The sequence below is a fragment of the Protopterus annectens genome, chromosome 5.part0 (genome assembly GCF_019279795.1).
Source record: "Protopterus annectens isolate FY-2018-M chromosome 5.part0, PAN1.0, whole genome shotgun sequence".
NCBI lineage: Eukaryota > Metazoa > Chordata > Ceratodontiformes > Protopteridae > Protopterus > Protopterus annectens.
The window spans coordinates 1438542150-1438554851 of record NC_056735.1 but is presented as its reverse complement, the minus strand read 5'-3'; the positions used below and the strand labels follow the sequence as shown (position 1 = coordinate 1438554851).

General features: G+C 37.7%; 1 protein-coding gene across 2 annotated transcripts in view; it reads right to left on the bottom strand.

Moving 5' to 3' along the window:
- ITGBL1 (integrin subunit beta like 1) overlaps positions 1 to 12702 on the bottom strand; it is a 2504690-nt gene that overhangs the window by 1842718 nt on the left and 649270 nt on the right. The window lies entirely within an intron of this gene.

The window sequence follows — 12702 nt, the reverse complement described above, 5'->3', positions numbered from 1 at the left end:
TTATTCTGATAAAGATGCATGTACCAGGGCATTCATTTTGCTGAACATAGCAACATTGCTATGTAACAACATTGTAACAATGCAATGAGCCTCTGTATAACTGAATTTCATGAAATGAGTTTCCTGGGCACTGCCACACGTTGAAATTGCTTTACTGTAAAGCCACTTGCTTTGAAATTATTTCTTTACCATATGAGCTGTTTATCTTGTAAAAGCAAAATGCTGATGTCATGTATCATCATTTTAAGAAACATTTCAAACAACTGCACAGTGCGAACAAACTGAGCAACAGGAGCTGAGGGTAAGTCAGAAGCCATTGAAAGGGAGCATTCATTTATCTATGCACCAGCAGTGTACGAAGGTGAAGGAGAAACTCACCTTGTTGTTGTGCAGGCTGAATCAAGGGAAGATCCAGAGTGTTTAAAGCGCAAATTCTGAGAGATGTGTAACCCTCAGACTAATGTTACACTAGAGAGGCATTTGTTTTACAACAGAGATCAAAAACAAGGGGAAACTTTTGCAGCTTATATTACTGATCTGAGAAACAAAGCTAAAATATGTAGGTTTGGTATATTAAAGGATGAGTTAATAAAGGACAGACTTGTATGTGGTAATAATAATGCTGCTGTGAGAAAGATTTTGTTTTGTGACAGTGATTTAATGCCAAGTAAAGCCATTGAGATTTGTCAGATTCATGAAGTTATAGAACGACACACAAATATGCTTGCTAGTGATGAGCATGGTTTCAGTAGGCTCCAGAGCTCATGTAGACAGCATGCAACAAGCAAAAGTAGGCCTAAGCATGCAGCAGCAGCAGCCCCTGCGAGACTTCTAGGTAAAACCCGTAGTCTTCTAGCACATTCCAAGAACAGTTCAGTTAAAGGAGCATGCTCAGTGCAAAACAAACATTGCTCAGTACAGCATAAGAGTGAATCAGCAAAACCCAAATCAAGCTTTATTGTTAACTGTCGTAATTGTGGAGCTAACCATGAGTCCAACAGAGAAAAGTGCATGGCATTTGGTCAGCAATGTCATAAGTGCAAAAAATGGAACCATTTTCAAAGATTTTGTGAATCAAGAAGTAAGCCTCGCACAGTTGCAAAGAAGAGTCACTAGAGAAAGCAAATTAATCAAATAGGCCTGCATCAGTCTGCTTTCTATGTAGATGGTGTATCAGTGATTGGTGAAAAGATTGATGCAGTAGATTTACTGACGAAAAATGAAGTGTTTTGTACTGTTCGGTTCAATGGTAAATCCACAGAGCTTAAAGTGGACACTGGTTCAAAGTGTAATGTCATGTCTGCAGATACTTTTTCAAGGGTCACAGCTGGTGAACAATAAAATGTGACTAGTTGTGTGAAACTTATAGCTTATGGAGGTGAAGCGATTCAAACCAAAGGCTCAGTAGTGCTTTCATGTTATGTGGCCAAGAGTTGTTATAGCCTATTGTTCTATGTAGTTCAAAGACCTGTGCAGTCATTATTGGGTCTTGGAAAATGAATCTGCTTTTCTTTTACCAATGAAATCCACCAATACTATTTTTTCAGAGTATGCTGATGTTTTCAATGACAGATTGGGCAAACTTCCAGTTGTGTATTCCATGAAATTAGACCCAGAGATCAGTCCAGTGGTCAGACCAGCAAGAAGAGTTCTGATAGCTATGCAGCATAAGGTCAAAGCTCAGCTGGACAAAATGGTGCAACAAGGTGTAATTTGTAGAGTTACAGAACCTACCAAATGGGTGTCGTCCATGGTAGCAGCTCATAAGAAAAGCTCAGATGAAATAAGAATATCTATTGACCCAAGAGATTTGAATAAGGCATTGAAAAGACCGCATCATCCCAAGTGTACAGTCGAAGAGGTTACACCCCTGATACCGAATGCCACTGTTTTTTATGTCATAGATGCAAAGAGTTCATTTTGGCAAGTGATATTTGATCGCAAATCTTCATTACTGATTACATTCAGTACCCCATTTGGAAGATCTAGATTCATCAGGATGCCATTTGGAATAAATTCTGCAAGTGAAGTCTTCCAGCATGCAGTGGAGCAATTTTTTTTCGGGCTATCCCTGTGCCATAATAGTAGAAGATATATTGGTTGGAGGCAATGGTGACATAGAGCATGACAGAAATCTTAAAAAAGTTATAGACAGAGCAAGTGAAGTGAACAAAGCTCAATCATCTGAAGTGCAAATTCAGACTACCAGAAGTTATATATGTAGGTCATTTATTTACAAGTATGGGCTTGAGACCAGACCCATCCAAGCAAACAGCCATTCTTGAAATGCCAGCACCAGATAATGTGCAAGCTCTACAATGTTTTCTTGGTATGGTCAATAACTTAGGCAAGTTTATACCAGATTTCAGTGAGTTGAAAGTGCCTTTGAGAGAGCTCACATGTAAAAAATGCTGCTTGGTCATGGCTAAACCAGCACCAGACAGCATTTGAAGTTCTTAAGCAGAAAATTGCTACCCCCGAACATTAAGATACTATGATGTCAACAAACCCATAAAACTTTCCTGCGAAGCTTCAAAATTTGGTTTAGGTGCAGTTATTCTCCAAGAAGGCAGGCCAGTAGCCTACGCATCTAGAACACTTACCCAGACTGGGATGCAGTATGCTCAAATTGAGAAGGAATTTTTGGCAATAGTGTTTGCATGTTCCAAGTTTCATGATTATATCTATGGTCAAGAAATCCAGAGTGAAAATGATCATCCACCTTTGGTCACTATTTTAAAGAAGCCTATGCACTCAGCTCCAGTGAGATTACAAAGAATGATGTTCAAATTGCAAAAGTACAACTTCAAAATGGTCTATACATAAGGCAAACTTCTTTTCTGGCTAATACCTTATCCAGAGTGCCCAAAAATAAAACAGAATAGCTTCATGCAGAAAATTTTGACTGATGTCATGGAGGTGCGTAACTTTTCTACCACAAGACTTGATGAGCTACGAGATCATACAATGACTTTTCCAGTTTTGCAGCAGCTCAGTTACTATATCAGTGTTGGATGGCCGTCAAAACAATCCAGTGTACCACCAGAAGTGCAATCTTACTTTCCTTACAAAGATGAGTTGTTAATGGAAGATGGCATTATTTCCAAAGGTCCTAAAATTGTTGTTCCTGCTTCCTTACAGCATGACTATATCCAGATTTTGCATTGTGTTCCAAATCTACTAAGAGAAGAGCAAGAGAACTAGTATTTTTGGACTTCTCTAGCCAAAGAGATTGATAGAGTACTTTCTTCATGTTCAGTATGTAATAGTACTATAGCGCATTTGCAAAGACAGACACCTCAGCTAAGTAAAATTTCTGATATACCAGGTCAACTGTAGTTACTGAGTGGAACAATCAGCATTACTTAGTACTGGTAGACTGTTATTCAAATTGGTGTGAGATCGATAGAAATGCAGGTTTTGCATTAGCATGAATTTTCTGAAGGGTATGAAGTATGAAACTCAACTGTCTGTCATTATTTTCTGACTTCAACCTCAACAATCTGCCAGTGATTTGCCAGAAAACAACAATTTTATGAAAAAAATAAAAATATGAGGCAAAAATCTATACAAGTTGAGAGGTATGCTGGACAGAGCCAAGTAATAGGGACAGATTTTAAATATTGATCTTATAAACAAAGTAAATAAGGTTGCCATTAGGTTTGCTTACCTCTCAACCACAGTAGATCAGTGTTATGCTGTTAAGCAGAATGTACACTTTTTTTTGGTAATTGTCTTTCTATTGCACTTTTGAGCTTTTCTCTCCAGGTCTCCTTGTCCAGTCGGGCAGCCTCGTTAAACAAATGTCAAATAAATAAATAAATAAATAAATGAAATATGCACTTTATGCATGCACGGGGGGTGCCCTTTGGGAAAACCTGGATTCAGCAAGAGAGCTGAGAATCGAAAAAGGTTGGGAACCACTGTCATATACAAAGCCATGGAAAGAATTATCATGGAAATGATCAATAATGACATAGGTAACATCCAAACACTGGACCAAACCTAATATGGTTTCACCAAGGGCAAGTCATGCCTACTCAACCTGGTGGGCATCTTTGTAAAAGTTGCCAAAACAATGGATGAAGACAAAATGGTTCATACATACTCTGACCAGACCTAGGCATATAACACAATACCCCACTTCAGCATCATAGATAAACTCATGAGGTTAGGTATAAAAAATTATGTCACCCAGTGGTGAATAGCCAGTTGGCTCACAGACTAAGACTCAGTAAGTTAGAATTGGGGTGTTCACTTCTACAAAGAGGCCAGTCACCAGCAGAGTCCCTCAGTGATCAGTCCTGGGACTGATACTTTTTGGCATTTACTTCTCTGAGGTAAACACCAATGTGAAGGGCCTCTGGCTGAGCAAATTTGCAGAAGACTGCAAATTTGGAGCAATCACAGAATCCCCCCTCGACACTACTGTTGTCCAAAAGGGTCTGATACAGACAAATTACTTGTGTCAGGAACATGAACTAAAACTAAATGCCAAGAAATGCATAAAAGTATCCTTCAGGAAGTCATCCACCCCTGGTAACCATCATATTGACAACACACTTATAAGAGTTGACTTAGTAGTCAGGAACATTGGGACACACAGACAGCAAACTAGCCTTTGACCATCACATGTCTACAGTACTCAGGAAATCATTCTGTATTCTGCAACTTATAAACAACGGTATGGCATCTAGGTCCAAGGAGGTCATTGTTCCACTGTATTCAGCATTCACCAGACCCATCACTGAATACAATGCTTCCTTTGGTATCTACCTAACCAAGCACATCCAAAGACTGCAAAGTTCACAGACGTTCCTCACTAAAAGAATGTAGGGTGTAAGTAACATGTCCTATGCAGACCTTCCTCAAAGTCCTATCACTGTAATCTGTCTCCTACAGGCTGTTGAGGGGAGATCTATGCCTAGCATACAGGCATTGTCAAATCCCATCCTGATGGACCTCCTGCATATCCACAAAACAAACAGCACCAGAATTCCCTGTTCTAAAGACTTAAACCTTGCCTGTGATATAAACAGGACCTGTTGCAGAGATAAATATGTATCCCAGAGACTACCCCTTCTCTGGAACATGCTCCTCATCCATGTGAAGAAAGATTCCTCTCTAACCCAATTTATGTGGCACTTTGACAGCTGGATAGGGAACTGGAACCCCATCCCTGGTGTCATCTATATCTCTAATGGACACAGAAAGACTAAATGGTTCGTCTCCCAAGTCCCTGCTTACATTTATCAAGTGTACCTAGACTTGTCAGAGATTTGAGATGCATGCCTAGGCTTAAAAAGGCCCTAGTGGCCTAGTACACACCTATGAACCCACGGAGGAAGAGCAAACAAGGAGCTAGAGAGTACAGACATTAAGTGTCAAGAAGAAGCTATCAGAGCTAACAGAATGGGTGACTAGAATGGTCACTTCTGTGAAGAAAGCCAAGATTTGCATTTGCACTGATCCACAAGGTCCTAAAATAATCAAATGAGAACATTACTTATTACTTACACTTTTACATATGGTCTAAAAAAAGCATGTTACAATTTTCTTAGTATTACTAGATGCAAACCATGGTTCCTGGCATACAGTACTAAAAAAAGAATGCATCACTCTGTGTATAATCAATGTGCCGTTAAGAAAATGCAGACTCCTTACACTTCCATTTGGTATACTGTCAGCACAAATGGTGTTCTAAAGAACTATAGTCCATTTTACAGAAGGCTTGAAAGATATTGGGATTTTTACAGTGGTTTACTACATTATGAATGAATACCTTCAACCTATATAAGAGCAAATGTTAAATCAGAGTGAGAGAATATGTTCCATGTATTTCAGACTATCATAAGAGTGTATGAAATCTGTTTGAAAAAATGCTAATCAGCTGTAAAAATGCCAAGGTCAGAAGAAAAGAAGGTACTTAAATATGCTTCTGGGGACGGCACAACATCTTGCAAAGTATGTATCTAATATGTCTGATGTGCCTGTGTTTCTAATACAGATGGTATGTTATAATATAGTCTTGACATGAAGGTATGAGTAAGATATTTTTGAAAATACTCATGAAACTAATCATATATGCCGCAACATTAAAGTAATATGACATGAACAAGCCAGTGGTGTTGCAAGTAGATGACACTGAAAATGGTACAGGAGTTGTGAACTTACAAAGCAATTGACTAGTAACCTGTTAATCAAGAAATTTATATATGCTCAAAACAGACATGCCCATATAGAAAAGGAAGTGTGTATGGATTTGGGGAATTCTGTGAATTCATACATGGTCAAGAAGCTCAGCTGTAAACAGAACACAGACTCTTGCAAAGCATATTCAAAAAGTCTTCGCACCAGGTACCTCGGAGATGCATTCAGAACTTATCAGGGTCTTATTTAACCTACAAAAATATAATTTTAAAAGTAAAATACAAACTAGGCAGGGAAATATGCATACAAAAAATACAGAGCTGCTAAGAACAAGAGATGCTTTGAGCAATACTGCAGATACCAATGGCAGAAGAAAACAGTAAAAAAAAAATCTCACAGGTGTATTGACAGTGAATTAGATGCATGTAACTAGAATGTAACTAGAATGCCTACAAAGATACCTTAATAAAAGGATACTAGGCCTAAACAACATGTCCTACACGGACTAACTCAATGCCCAGTGACTATACTCAGTATCCCACATACTGCTTAGAGGTGACTTATGCCTGGCATAAAAGGGATCTTCCAACCTAATACTGATGGATTTACTGCACATCAGAAAATTAAATGGTATAAGAATTACTCAGTCTAAGGATGTAAACCTCCTATGCAACATCAACAGAACAGTTTGGAGGGGCAGGTATATCCCACAGAGGATATGTATGCTCTAGAACAGACTCCACATCCACATAAAGCAAAGTTCATCCCTGTCTGTATTCAAGGGCAAATTGGATCTATGGATGGGAAACAGAAAATTGACTCCAGAACTGCCCCCCTGTACTACAAATTGACACAGGCAGCTCTTAAATGCTTTATCCCATGCATGGGTCCCTATTATGGTATGATCCCCATTATTCTCATTAGGGTAATACAGTGGATATAAAAAGTGTACACACCCCTGTTAAAATGCCAGGTTTTTGTGATGTAAAATAAATGAGACCACAATAAATCATTTCAAAACTTTTCCCACCTTTAATGTGACATATAACCTGTACAATTCAACTGAAAAACAAATAAATCTGTTAGGGGAAAAATATAAAAAATAAAAAACGTACAATAAGCTGGTTGCATAAGTGTGCACACCCTTAAACTAATACTTTGTTGAAGCACCTTTTGCTTTAATTACAACATTCAGTCTTCTTGGGTACACACCTTTCATCAATTAAAGAGACTCTGATTAACTCCAAATAAAGTTCAGCTGTCCTAGTAGGATTTTTCTGAAATTTACTCAGTTGCCTGCTACAGCAAAAGCCATGGTCCGCAGAGAGCTTGCAAAGCGTCAAATGGACCTCATTGTTGAAAGGTATCAGTCAGGAGAAGGGTACAAAAGAAATTCCACAGCATTGAATATACCATGGAACACAGTGAAGACAGTCATCAAAAAGTGGAGAAAATATGGGAGAACAGTGACATTGCAAAGAACTGGACATCCCTCCAAAACTGATGAAAAAACAAGACAAAAACTGGTCAGAGGCTGCCAAGAGACCTACAGCAACACTGAAGGAGTTGCAGGAATTTCTGGCAAGTACTGGTTGTGTACTACATGTGAGAACAAACTCCTGTATTCTCCATATGTCTGGCCTATGGGGTGGGATCTCCAAGACGGAAGCCTTTTCCTTACACAGAAAAACATCCGGGCCCAGCTAAAATTTGCAAAACAATACATCAAGTCTCCCAAAAGCATATGGGAAAATGTGTTGTGGTCTGATGATATGACGTTATGTCCCATTTGGCATGTACCTCACAAAACACCTACAAGAACCGGAGAGGATACAAAAGTACCTCACAAAGAAGATCCTAGGCCTTAAACATTTGTCCTATAAGGAGAGGCTCAAAAAAACTCCAACTATTCTCTGTCTCATATCGCCTACTTGGAGACAATCTCTGCTTGACTTACAAAGCCATGTCTGACCCAGCTCTGTTAGAAATGCTACACCTAAAGAAATCCCAAACCCTCCGCACCACACACTCCAGAGACCTCAACCTCATTACCACAATCAACAGAACATGCTGGAGGGACAGGTTCATAACCCAGAGACTGCCCATGCTATGGAATAAACTTCCCATATATGTCAAGCAGAGCACCTCACTGGTCCCCTTCAAGGGAACTCTTGATGAGTGGATGGGAAATAAAAAATTCAACCCAGGGATCACTCCAGTGTCTTTACTTAACAGAGGCACAGGGAACTAAGGTTAGGTGGCACGATGCCAGGGTAATCGTATGGGCTAGACTTGTAAAGGCTCCAGGGCCATTAGCCTAGTACATACCTATGAACCTATGAGATCAAGGTGGAACTTTTTGGCCACAATTCCTAAAGGTACGTTTGGTGCAAAAGCACTTTGCATCACCAAAAGAACACCATCCCCATGGTGAAGCATGGTGGTGGCAGTAACATGCTTTGGGGTTGCTTTTCTTCAGCTGGACCTGGGGCTTTAGTCAAGGTGGTGGGAATTATGAACAGTTCCAAATACCAGTCACTTTTGGCCCAAAACCTTCAGGCGTCTGTTAGAAAGATGAAGAAAAACTTTGTCTTTCAAGAATACAATGACCCCATGCATATATCCAAACCAACAAAAGAATGGCTTCACCAAAAGAAAATTAAAGCTTTGGAATGGCCCAGCAAGTGCCCAGACTTTAATCCAATAGAAAATCTTAGGGGTGACCTGAAGAGGGCTGTGCACAAGAGATGCCCTCGCAATCTGACAGATTTGGAGCACTTTTGCAAGGAAGAGTAGGCAAATATTGCCAAGTCAAGATGTGCCATGCTGATAGACTCCTACCCAAGAAGACTGAATGTTGTAATTAAATCAAAAGGTGCTTCAACATAGTATTAGTTTAAGGATGTCCACACTTATGCAACCAGCTTATTATACGTTTTTTATTTTTTACATTTTTTTCCCCTAACAGATCTGTTTGTTTTTCAATTGAACTGTACAGGTTATAGGTCACATTAAAGGTGGGAAAAGTCTTCAAATTATTTATTATGGTCTCATTTATTTATATCACAAAAACCTTGCATGTTAACAGGGGTGTGTACACTTTTTATATCCACTGTATATATAGTTATTGACCATGGGATGTGTAAGGATAATCTATAACCAAATGGGATAGGAGCCTGTCAGTACAAAAAGAGAAATTGGCTAAGTTAACTCATTACATCTGAGTGACTCCTCCAGGTGCATCTGCTGTTAACTCCTAGTGCTGCCTCTAGGCATCAAATATTGCTTTTCCATATCTGCATCAATAATTCAAAAACATACTATGTACAAGAGTAAACCAAATATAAACGTTAATAAGGTTCGAAATAAATGGTGTATAAGGTAAATCCAATGTAGCTGAATATCAGAGTGCTCAATCAGAATCGACACAGGTCCAATATAAATCCAAGCTATTTATTATAATCCAACAAACGAAACAGGAATGAAGATGAGCGCTTTCACTAAAAAATTAGCTTCCTCAGATCTTTACATTATGTGGTGCAAACCCATCCTTTATATAGTGTTGTCATTAAATGCCAATTAAGCATGAGCCTCAGGTTAGGTTAATAAATAGTCAACTTCGACCATCAAGAATGTTATTTATATATGCATTTGGTATTACTTGGCCGTGTGACCATGCACAATAGTGGTTCACAACGTTGTCTGAATGAAATGGAAGTAGTAGAAGACACGGTGGATGTAGTATATTCACGATTATGTGTGCATGAATAAATAAATAAATAAATAAATAAATATAACTTGATTGTGTATATATATATATATATATATATATATATATATATATATATATATATATCTCTGTTTGTATATATATATATATATGTATCTCTGTTTGTAACCAATATGTATATAAAATCAATTTTTTTTCAGACAACGTTGTGAACCACTATTGTGCATGGTCACACGGCCAAGTAATACCAAATGCATATATAAATAACATTCTTGATGGTCGAAGTTGACTATTTATTAATATAAGATGATGGAACGCACAATTACTCTCATTAGGAGGTTATGTTTTTAAAAAAATTTTTATGAAAAAGTTGATGACGATGAGTTATGTGATGAAATCTTTTTAAAGCAATTTTAAATGTTTAACTGGATTATATACCTTTAATATATGATGGAATGTATTTTCACTCTAACCTGAGGCTCATGCCGTATGTAAAGATATGTTCTATATTTTTTAATGATGAGGATGACGAATTTTATGACATGTAAACCATGCTTTATATTTTTAAAGCTGAAGACAATGATTTATGAAAAATTTTTTTATGATACATCTGTTTTTAAATGTTTTCAATGCACCATTTCTTAATCAATGTTCAATTGCCAGCAATTACCTTAATTGGCAATTAATGACAACACTATATAAAGGATGGGTTTGCACCACATAATGTAAAGATCTGAGGAAGCTAATTTTATCTTCATTCCTGTTTCGTTTGTTGGATTATAATAAATAGCTTGGAATCTTCATTCCCGTTTTGTTTGTTGGATTATAATAAATAGCTTGGATTTATATTGGACCTGTGTCGATTCTGATTGAGCACTCTGATATTCAGCTACATTGGATTTACCTTATACACCATTTATTTCGAACCACTTCGCGCACGGGTACCTTATTAACGTTTATATTTGATTTACTCTTTATCCATGGTACAAGTGCGCTAATCCGTTGGGCTGTTATATATTTTTACGTTTATACTATGTACAAGGTTTTAAAAGTTTTCATCTTGAAGCTTACACAATCCAAACTCAACTGCACTAATATTTGATCTATGTCTAGTGCAGGCAAATAGATATTAACTGTTTTTATGATATTTATATAGATATAATTTTCCCATTTTTCTAAATATCTCAAAACACAGCTAACACATACAGAACTCCTTAGCCTCATCTGAATGCTCTCAATTAGATGAATAAAATGCTGCTGACAGTATATGTGCAACTTGAGTGGTTGCTGAAATATTGTAAGTGGTTTACAAAATATTACAAATGTAATAGTTACTGTGTTTACTGTGACTTATAAAATGTGGTTTAAGACCTAGAACCTAAAGAATGCTACCATTACAAAAAATAGACTATGGTGAAGAGTTTGCCGTTCATACTTCTTTTATAACCACTATGGTTCCAGAAATATGAACATTTGTTTGAAATGTGAGGACATAATTTCACTCTGTCAAAAGACAAGCTCCTTCCATTTGAAGTTACAAAGCAAACTTCCTGAGCTCCATTGGAGTGAATGAGTTAAAAATGACCCCCAAGGGCAGATACTCTAGTACTTTCCTTTGTGCCTATGTAGCTATAGAAAAAAGTTTACAGGTTCTTACTAAGCTTATGAACAAAGACACCCTCAAGAAGCTTAGCCAAGTTTCCCCATACTGGTGGGAGAATAACTTTCTCCCCATTAAGAAGACTTTATTTCATATCCCTGGTAAAAAAATTAGTGATCACCCATCTAATCATCCAGTCTAATTTTAAAGGTTACTAGGGAAGTACTCTGTTGTATACACAAGGACAGCCTATTCCAAATTGGGGGATATGTTGTGTTAGGTATCTGCTGTACAATCATCTGGTATTGTTGAGGTGATGGTACAGGTTTAGGTGTCTAAAAGGAATGTTTTCTTTATGTGTTAAAACGAAAGGATGACCTGAGTGCGAATCATTAATAAGAAATGAAATTCACTATTATTTCTTAAAGGAAGAAGTAAGTTGAGCCCAAGGCTTGATGTCCCATGAACTAATGAAACGGTACTCTCCAATCCTCTGAGAAAAAAACGCTTGACAGAATGCAGGAGTTATATACAGGAGTACACAAATGCAACACATGAGCAAGTATCTTAATGCTTTGGTCGCTGGTGTCAACTAAAAATAGTGAAATTTGTGCTACATGCAGTATCTACCACAACAGCAATCTTAAAGAAGAGGTGCTAACATACCCAGCTCCAGACTATCTGCGGAGCATAGTCAGCACTGATCTGTTGTGCTGTAGAATAGCTATGCTTATCATGTGTTAGTGTGTTATTATTCCAAGTTCCCTGAAATAATTAACTAAACACAATGAATGAAAGTGTGATTAGTGCATTAAGGTCCAAATTGGAGGTACAGCATACCTGACGTTCTCATATCTGACAATAGTCCAAAATTCACAATTCAAGGATTCAAACACAAAATCTAGTCCACACATACCTCAGTCCATTAGTCAAGTGAACAGAACTATCCAAACAATGAAAACTGCAAAGAATACGATCCGTAGAAAAAGAAATAAGGTATGTTTTTAAATGCAAGAATATTCCACTGCAGGGACTCAGTCTCTCACCACCTCATCTGTTGATGGACAAAAGGTGGCAGGGCAGAATGCCTATTTAATCTGCACTGACAATGTCCAACAATACATGTATACATAGTCCAAAAAAGGTTCGTGCTATGCTAAAATCCAGCTAGTCGTAACAACCAAGAGAAAATCCAAATGAGAACAAAAAACGCTGCTGGATA